The 10033-nt window shown below is 36.1% G+C and overlaps 1 long non-coding RNA gene across 3 annotated transcripts; it reads left to right on the top strand.

The window, feature by feature from the left end:
• The first annotated feature begins 3595 nt into the window (after positions 1 to 3595).
• Positions 3596 to 9547, top strand: LOC135443245 (uncharacterized). Of its 3 annotated transcripts, XR_010438915.1 has the most exons (5): positions 3596 to 3747; positions 6443 to 6532; positions 7404 to 7585; positions 8532 to 8697; positions 9462 to 9547. It is a non-coding gene; the product is annotated as an uncharacterized LOC135443245 (long non-coding RNA). The 3 variants fall into 3 exon arrangements; XR_010438911.1 differs by lacking the exon at positions 6443 to 6532 and having other exon boundaries at positions 3611 to 3747; XR_010438916.1 differs by lacking the exons at positions 6443 to 6532; positions 7404 to 7585.
• Positions 9548 to 10033: the final 486 nt, after the last annotated feature.

Genomic DNA, 10033 nt, shown 5'->3' with positions numbered 1-10033 from the left:
TTCTTGAGATCTTTTAAGAGAGGAATAAGACTGATTTTAGTAGTTGTTAGTTAACTGATTGCTGTTTGGGCAAGTAGTAGAAAAAAAAGCTTTATTTTTTGTGGTCTTTTCATGTTGTATCACAGAAACTTTGAAGAGAAAACCAGCTACTAAGCAGATACAGTCTTGTAGGCAGGGTAAACCACATCAGCATTGGAAGGCAGCACATCAGGAAGTGTTAAGAATATCAATCACAGAAAGTGTTTCTTTATATCCTATAAATTCACACACCACAGTCAGACTGACATACAGTGTCAAAGTCAACATTAATAGACACAGTATTTCACTCTTGATGCTCAAACCAAACCTGATGTTTTCTTCTATTTGCAAAACATGATAATTTCAGGTCAAAGAGAAAGGGTTTTACTTTGCAGCATTTATCATGTCCAGGAAATGCACTGATGATTCTTGTGGAGTGGATGTGGTCACAGAGCAGCAGCTGCAGTGCTGCAGTTCTGTCTGCAAACCAGGCTTTGATCACTTTGATAAAATTCTGGTTTATTGGTCAGAGTGACAGAGAGTGTGCCCTTAACTAGGTAAAAAAAAAAAAAAAAAAATCAGTAATTTCTAGATGATGATTTTATATTTTTATTTTTTCTTTTTTTTTAATTTTTTCTTTTATTTCTTTTTTTTTTTTTTTTTGTAAGCGTGGGTCTACAAGACTTTTTTCCTAAACATTCTTTACATAGACTCAGAACTATGTAAGTTGTCCTGCTTTTCTTTTATATATACTTTATCATTCTTTGTATTTGGTGAAGACTTGTCAAGAATGATTTAACCTGTTCGAGTGTAGTATCAGGTATTTATATTACAAAGTGTATCCACTGCACTTCAAAAGCCTTACTTGTTTGTGTGGTTTGTCTTTATTTTCTCCCACTTCAGGCAACTCCACATGTTAATCTAAAATTTTATAGGAAAAAAAAAAATAAATGTGTCCAGGCATTTTTCACCTGCTGCCCCACAGAGCTCGCAGAGTTTGAAAAGGCAAATTTTCAATCTGACCCTGGCAACCTTTCCTAGCTCTTCACTTAAGTGGATCTTCATCTTCCATCTGTCCTATTAGGCAGAGACACCCTTGTCAAGCACAGGGAACTGACCTGTAGGATTTCTTTTAGATGCCTGCCTTGATTACCCTATCTATTAGCAAACTATATTGCTTACTGCAGAGAATTTCCTGAATATCTGAGGCAGATATCAAATAGCTGTATCTAAATATTTCTACACAGAAGAACTCTGACATTAGGAAAATTAAAATCTGTTTTAGTCATACAACATTAAAACTCGTTTGACATTTAAAGGATTGTTGGGTACACATCTTCTACTGGATTTAAGTTGGGTTGCTGTTAGAATCGGATTTGAAAGGGAAATAAAATCTTGAAGAGTTTTAAAAGTTCCTCATAAAATTAAAAACAAAAATATAGTTTGTCTGATAATTATTCAATATAAAGGCTTTGATTTTAATTCTTTGTAGTGCCCAGAACTTCCAAAGCATAAAAAGAGAATTCAAAGAGCTTGGCAACTTGGGGGTTTAGGGTTATAATTACATTGATGGTAACACAATTAAAAATTGGGAGGCTTGGTAGAATCACTGTCACAGTAGATTCCATGTCACAGTTTAAAGCAATTGAGAAAGTGTGATAGCTCTTGTACTTCAGTTTTGTGGAGGAAACATATTAATTCCATTTACTAATCTGACTTAGAAACTCTCCAGACTGGGTGGGAGGGAAGAAGCAAACACCACTTCTGCCAATAAAATATAAAAAATGTGGAAAAGGTGACAGAGAGTTTTTATATGATTAAGAAGTAAAGAGCAAGCAGGTGATTTTAGGGTGTTTTCCTTTTATGTTTCACAATCCTACAGCTTACATTATTTCTTAGGATTTCTCTGACACAGAGTGGTGATTATTGCTGTCTTACAGAAGTGTGAAAATTCTCTATATTCTTAAGCTTTGGAGCATCTCTAATTTATGTTTTTTACTTTGGTTTGTACTTCTAACATTTCCAGAGACTTAACCACCTTGCATTCCTGTTTATGTATCACATATTTGGCATATAACCATGCCAAAAGTGGAATACTTTTCTGTTGGCACTTTTCCCCTCAAATTTCTTCCACTCATATTGTCATTGAATGAAGGGGTTTGAAGTTGTCCAGGCTAACTTGGCGTGGTTCATTTCTTCTGGAAATAGAGAATAACTATATATTCATAATGCTCATCCAGCTAATTGTTCTCTCTGGATAACTTCAGTCTCCCTACATTCTTATGGTGTCAAGTAAAGCAGCTTCCTACAACTACTCAAACAGATGAGTGATTGTTACAATCATTAAAAAAAAAAAAAAAATCAAATTAGAACCTCCAGTAGGAGATAAAGGTTTTGGAAAATTGTTCCAATGAATGCCAGTTTTTAGCAAAGCAGTGGGATTGAAAACTGGTTATTTTCAATTTCTTAATTTCACTTTTTTATATAAGAAAACTTTAATTTTCCTATCAGTGTAGGTTGTTTTTATTCATAAAATCCAATTTTGTTTCCATAATTATCATTTTAAAGACTAATGAAAATAATAATAATTCAGAATATTGCTTAGACTCCAACTTTTAGAATTTGCCATGTTGAGATATTTGAGAATTCAAAAAATATGACAAAACTTTAAGACGTATTATTTTCCTAACAAAATCTCCATATAAGTACTTAATTGATAGAAAGGAAGAATTCTACCATGGACCCAAGTACTGGTGAAGCAGAATCATAATCAATTTCTTACACCCTTGTTCCCTCTGGGCCCAATCCCCGTGTTATTCATTAATGCTAACATGCTTCTTACAACATATCCAGCTGTCTTTCTGTGGGCATATTTGTTCATGTACAGCTGTTTATATTTTCAAATGTCTTTATTTACACCTGAAAAAACATGTTTGTGGAAAGCATTCCATTTTCTCAGCACTAGACTGGTGGATTTTTCTCTTGAATTTATGCTTATGTGGTCCATTGGGTATAGGTTATCCACTTGAGATACATAGTAATGGATGCTGATAAATTCCTGAGGAACCAGAGAGCACTGGGCTTGTTTCCTTAAATAAAATATAAATCTTCGCCAAGATGGCTTGAAATGTTTACTTTCTCACAGATCTACAAAGGTTTTGGATGCTTTGCTGAAAGGAAAAAGTTTTGGGCACATTGAGTCTCCACAGACATCACATCCTTTGCTTTTTGAAGCGATCACTGCTGCCTTCAACAGCATTAAGATTAGAGGGAGCTAAAGCAAGATCCAGGATTGTGAGAACACCTGTATCTACTGCATATCTTAGTCACATCCTAACACACCTCCACGTCTTATTCTGTTATATCTTAATCCTCCCCCAAGCCCAAGTTTTTGGTGGAAATGTGTAGGAGGATAGAATATAAGAAAATAAAGATAGTGTAGAGAGTAACCTTACCCCTAAGGAGCTGCAGCTGGGCCAATTATCAAAGATTAGGAACAGGCCTGACTTTAACAGGCCACAGCTGTGAGCAATGAGAAGCAGAGTGCTATAAAAGAGTGGGGTGGTGGGGTGAGAAGGGAATTGGAGTCAGTGGCTGCTTTGTGAAGAAGAAAGAGTTAGTGCTCTGAGGAGCAGCCCACCAGAAACACCAAGAAGGTGTGGAACTTTTGTGATAAGGAGGCAACAGTATGGAACCCCTGCAATAAGATGACAACACAAGAAAATCATGGTATTTAGAAAGAGCTGTGGCCTGTGATAATTTTGGGTTTGATTTTTTTTCTGAGAAGTGAAGAGGGCTGACACATGCTTCAATATATGCAGATAAATATATGCTAGGAGGTCAGGACTTTACCGTCTTCTCCTCTTTCTTTTTTCTTTCTTTCTCTGAAGAATAATTCATAGAAATTCTGGGTTAAGTGCAGTTGGACTTTGTCTTAAAGGTCTTTTCCAACCTAAATGGTTCTCTGATTCTTCAGTACCTGCAGGCATAGCTCCTTGCACAGTTATGTCTCAGTGTGGCTCACCACTTCCCTGTGGTTATGATATGCAGTTGGAGTTTGTCAGGTTTGGCACCACGTTGCTTATTCCAAACAAAATGGGACACCAGGGCTGTGAATTGTGTCTGTTATGAAGTCTGAACACACACAGAGGCATTTTGCCATAGCTCACCATTGAGATGATTCTGAGGTATGCTGTTGGACCCACTAGAAATCTTTTATTCTCCTCTTTAGTGTAGTCCTGTTTTGTATTAAGTATCTCTAAAAAAAAAATCCTTCAGAAGGCATATGGTCAGTGAGATTAATGCAATCAAAAATTTAAAAAAAGGCTTTTGAATGCCAAAAATTGTGCTTTGACCACAAACTATCTAGATGACAGAAATAATCTGGCATTAAAAATAAGTAAGTCTGTTGACGCTGAACTTTCCAAAGAGAGAACCAAGGGTGAAATGGAACAGAAATAAACAAGTTTGAAAATATGTTTTCCCCCTACCTGCTGTGTCCAGTCAGCAGATATTCTTCTTCAGGTTTCTCCTCAGCCTGGGAACTAGGGATTTATGAGAATAGGAGGAAAATCCACTCAGCACTGCCCAACACCTCAGGAAACACTTCTTTTCTGTTTTCCAGCCTTGTTGAGTGTTTCTGGTCACATAGTTCTTCCTGCATTTTCTTTTTTTTTTTTCTGAGTTGCAGTGTACTAGATAAAGTCACATTGCAATTTTTCTGGATTTTTTTTTTGTTTGGTTGGGTTTTTTTTGGTTTTTTTTTTTTGGTTGTTTTTTTTTTTTTTGATGTTTGGTTGATTTTGTTTTTTGTTGGTTTTGTTTGTTTTTATTTGATGTTTTGGCCTTAATGCAAATGGTGTTTGCATTCAATTTAAATCTCAACCTTTCCTGATTACTACCAGCTTTGGTGGTAGATATTAGATAATTTAAGGCTGGCTGGAATTTCAGATCATAGAAAGCAGTATTTTGCTCGAGTGACAAAAACATGCAGCCTAGGAATTCTTGTTTTGTTTGGGTATTTTTGGGAGGTGGCGAGGGACTTAATACCAGTTTTGTCCCAAGACAAGACACTTCAGAATCAGTAAGTCATCCCTTTATCTCTTTTCTTAACAGAGCTTATGGGTTGAGTTTATTGTTCTAAAGTCCTGAAGCTGGTTAGCATTGTGCTGGCCTGTAGCTCAGAGGTGATAGTGATACTGTGCTGCTGTCAAAATAATGGTGACACTACACATGAGTGAATACATGGTGGATGTCACATATATTTCTCTCCTAGCAAAACATTGGAGCTAGAAGAAAGAGAATAATGTGTATATAACCCTTAGGGAATCTCTCTGGTCACTCCTCTCCTCACTTTATATTTTCTTTATCATTTACATTTTTAAAAATGGAGCTTTGTTAAAGACTTCTGGCTTTTATCACTGGGCTGGTAAAATATGGTTCTCCTGAGGGATAATGCATATGGGAAAAGGAATAATGTGAAACACTGTAATAACACTGTTGTGATGGTGTCTTGTAATATGAGGGAGACAGAGTTAAGTGCTACAGAGGATATTTAAGAGTTGGAGTCCAATATCTTTCCACACTTTGGCTTCAGAGCAACTTGTCTGTGAATTCAAGTGCTGCTCTGTGATTAATTCAATTTCCACTTAAGCAAGGGAAAGTGGATTTGTGGTTAGGATGGCCAAGGAATTTGGACTCCATTCTTATCTTAGCCACAATTTTTCCTGTGAAATCTTGGAAAAATTATTTGACCAGCCCTGCAGATAGAAAAGTTATTGTTATGTTAATGTTATGGTGTCTCAAACTCCTTATCATGTTTATGCTAAAACCTTGGCACAGGTGAATCCCTGTTAGATATGACTTATATTTATGCCTTTTTCATTAAAGTCCCAAGGTTTTCTCATGCTCTGGGTCTTGGACTGCACTCTCCTATGGATCTTTCAATATGCCCCAGATGCAACCACACATTGAGATGGCTTACCTGCTGAAACCTGTCATGTTACTAACAAACACCAGTCTGTTCTTTTCACACTCTGGACTGTAAAAAAATATCACCAATTTGTATGCAAAAGGCATTGTTCTGGGACCAGTCTGCAGCTCCTTGCTTCAGTCTCTCCATGAGCAAGATGCAGAGTCTGATTTATAAATACTGGCAGAGGTTGATGCCTGGTAGGACCTCAGCAATCCAGCGCTGGTTGGGTAAAACTTGTTATTAACTCAGAGGTCCTGCAATACTTCTCTGTAGAAGTATAAATAGCTTCAAATAGCACCTCCCCAGGTTAATGACTTTGCTGCAAATCAGTGCAACAGCTACCCACTGCAGGAGTGGCTCTATGAAATAAACATAATGACAATCAAATCTAATGTGTGCTGGGAAAGGTGACCTATGCATAAGTCTTTAATTCTAATTCTCTTTCTTCAGTTTGTGGTATTTATTTGTTGCCAGTGATGCTAGGGGTGCAGTGAAACAAAATGAAATCTGCTTCTAATACATCTTCAGATTCCCATTAGGGTAAGTGTTGAATCATAAAACAAATAAAAGAAAAAGAAAAATATATAAAATGGTATATTTTGTTTCCCCCCTGTGGATGGGGTTTACAGCAAGAAAGCAAATGTTAACTTATAATAAGTAGCCAGCCATCCACTGGATATCACCTTTTCAACTGAAGGGGAAATAGCATTCTTTTTCATTAAAACCACTTCTTTTATTTGTGTTAAACATATGCACTCACTCAGTAGATTCTCTGCAGCATATCGTAAATTAAATATTAAATATTTTAAAATCCATACACAATGCACGCAGAATATAAAAACTTTGTGCGACTGCTGCTGAGCTTTTATATTCACTGTAATATCTACTGCAATGAAACCAAAATCCTCAGTATACTTTTTCTTCAGAAGTAAATAAGATATGATTTTGGGATTTTGGTTATTCTTGTTTGTGGAGTTCTTTTTCCTCCGTTTCTGTTCCTCAGTCCAGGAAATTGCTTTGTTTTTTCTAAATGCAGTTTATTATTGCACCTTTACCTGTAAGGTAATTAAAAGCTTAAAGATTTAAATTCAAATCTTAAAGCAGGAAGATTTATCCAGTTCTTTGGACATGGCACCAGAGGCTCAGATGACTTTTTTGCCTGTTTTGTAAAAATTTCTACTGGCTCTTCTCTGGTTTTGGTGTGTGTCCTCAATCACACTGGAGGTGACAGTCTTCTGGAGATCTTATCCACCACAGGACAACAAAAAATGGTGCTAAGTCCTCGACCCCAAATGCAATAAATCCAAAGAAAGGTGCTGATTTTAAATGAGTCTGAAAAATTATGTGCTTATTTTAACTTAAGAAATGGCCAAGGCTTCATCTAATCCAAGATATTTGTTTTTGTCTACAGTTTTGGAGCTGCTTTGAAGCATATATTGACAAAGCAGAGCATTCAGTGTTGTGTGGATTCCTCCTGTTCTTTGCTAAGAAGCTGCAGACTTCTGGCTTCACCAACACCTATTGTTGCAGAAGCTGGCATGTCCCAACCTTAATTTCATGAATATCTGGGGTGAAAGTCATTCATGGAAAAAGGTTAAAAAAAAATCTTTATTAATAAACTAGCTGATCTCCACCCTTGCAAATTCTGAATATAAGTGGTTTACGCATGAATATTCCAAAATTGTAACTGTTGTCAAATTTTACAAATATTTTGGTAGGAGTGACAGAATTTGTCAGTATTTTGGTAGGCATTAAAATCTGTCTCTCCTCTCTTCTGGGGAGAAATCCTCTTTTTTTCACAGGTCATTGTGCAGTCACTAATGGAGTAGGAATGGTCACTGTGGAGCAATATTTTCTTAAAGTAATTATTTCTTTCCTGGGCCATGCCAAGTTATTATCTGTGTCACTAAAACTATTTACAGTGATTTTGTAGACTTAAAATGTTATGTTATTTACAAAAAATCTGCTACTGTCTTTTCTTAAAGCTGCCTTTTAGTTGATTCACATTTTTCATGAACTAGTGCAAATTGAAAATTTTTATGACAGTAATAGGGTTGGGGCAGGAAAAGTATTTCAAAATGTTTTGGTTTGGGAATATTTTTTCTTGTTCCAAGTAGGTGTTGAAAGATATCTAACTTTCTACAGTAAAATAGTTTTATGTTAAACATTATGTGATTATGTTACCTTATTAACAACTTCTGCATCTGTTTCAAAAGAGAGCAATTGCAGAAAGGGACTCAAGCAATAATCTCAGAGATCCAAGAGAAATTATTTATTTATAAGGCCAGATACCGTGTCTCACCATCTGGCATTTAAACACTAAGTGCAGTCAAGGCTGAACTTGTTCAAAGGAATTTTACATAGTGAGATGACCAAAAGACAGGGACAACCTGCAGTACAAGGGCTGAGCACAGACCAGAGGGAGCTTTCCCTGTTGGGAGGCATGCTGAACGAAGGGCAGAAGGGTAGGAAGGCATTCCTGGTTCCTGTTATATAAACAGAGGGTTTATTTTGTTATTTTTGCCACTTTTATCCATAGAGTTCCTCCAACAAAGTTGAGCAAAAAATGCCCCATCTAAAATCTCATGGGAAGTTTGGTTACAGACCCCAGAACCTGCAAGAGAGGGAAGGAACCCTTTGTTTATTGACATTTCTTCTTGAGCAGCCTCCACAGCTGCAAGAAGAGCTGTGGTGCTGTTCTCCAAGTGAGTTAATACCAATTCCATTTCCACAGGGCCAATTTCCAAGCAGCATATATGCTCCTTGGATCCTCTTAAAAATTAACAGTCCTAATCATTATCTTCTCAGTTCCTGATATTTTTTCTTCCACCTGCAGTAATTTTTTTTTTCCTTCCCTTTCTTTATGGACAGCCTATAGTGATAGGCAGTGGTACCCATTTAGATCATAGGAAAAAAAATGGACCAGATCAAGTATAAACAAGATATAAAGTAAAAGAAATAAGTAACATCCAAGCAGGTTCTACTCCAATGAAACCAAAATCCTCAGTATACTTTTTCTTCAGAAGTAAATAAGATGTGATTTTTGGGGGTTTTGGTTATGCTTGTTTGTGGAGTTCTTTCTCCTCACTTTTCTGTTTCTCAGTCCAGGAAGTTGCTTTGTTTTTTTCTAAAATGTGGTTTACTATTGCACCTTTACCTGTAAGCTAATTAAAAGCTTAAAGCTTTAATTTAAAAGCGTAAAGCAGGAAGATTTATCCGATTATTTGGGCATGACACAGAGGCTCAGGTGACTTTTTGCCTGTTTTGTAAAAAATTTGTGTGTTTGTAAAAATAAATGTGTTACACAAAGACAAGATCTGAATGGCAAAAAAAATTAATTTCATTGGATTTTTAGAAGATAGCAGAGAAATTAATTCAAGTGTCATATTTTTAAAGGCTAGGAGTCTGAATATGCCAAAGATGGAGTTATATTAGGTTGCTTATCCTTTATTTTTTGTTTCTTCTCTAGAGCAGAGCTCTTTTGTGAAGATATAGCCTTTCAACTGCAATTCACATTGAAGGAAAACAGTATGAGGTTGCAGGAGAAAGGTAACCCTACAATGAATTGAAAATCACTGTTAAGTTCTTTTTAGTCAAATGTTGATCTATTATTGACTGTGACAGTTTATAGTCAGAAGGTTTGGCCTTATATTAGGAGTTTTTAGCAGAATCTAACACGCTGTCAACTGTTAATTGAATAGTACATATTTTCAATTCTAAATAATACTAAGAGATTAGTTGCTGGAATAAGCCTTTTTAAATTTAGAACAATATTTGCATGGCTACTTAGATGTGTTTTTTACTCCACTATTGTGGTGCTTGAATTGTGATAGTCATCATGTGTTAGCAAACTCTGAATATGAAACCAGGGAAGAAGAGAAACAAACCAGTCACATTATTGTGTCATATCTAGGAGGTTCAGCAGGAATATAGCATGAATCACATAAACAGTGTGGACTTTCTTATTTACAAAGCTATTCCAGCTTCAAATTATGATTGGTAGAAACAAGCTAGAGATCAACTGTGTTCTCTCTGCCTTAA

Source organism: Zonotrichia leucophrys, chromosome 1, assembly GCF_028769735.1.
Source record: "Zonotrichia leucophrys gambelii isolate GWCS_2022_RI chromosome 1, RI_Zleu_2.0, whole genome shotgun sequence".
Taxonomy (NCBI): domain Eukaryota; kingdom Metazoa; phylum Chordata; class Aves; order Passeriformes; family Passerellidae; genus Zonotrichia; species Zonotrichia leucophrys.
This window is presented reverse-complemented; position numbering and strand designations above follow the sequence as displayed.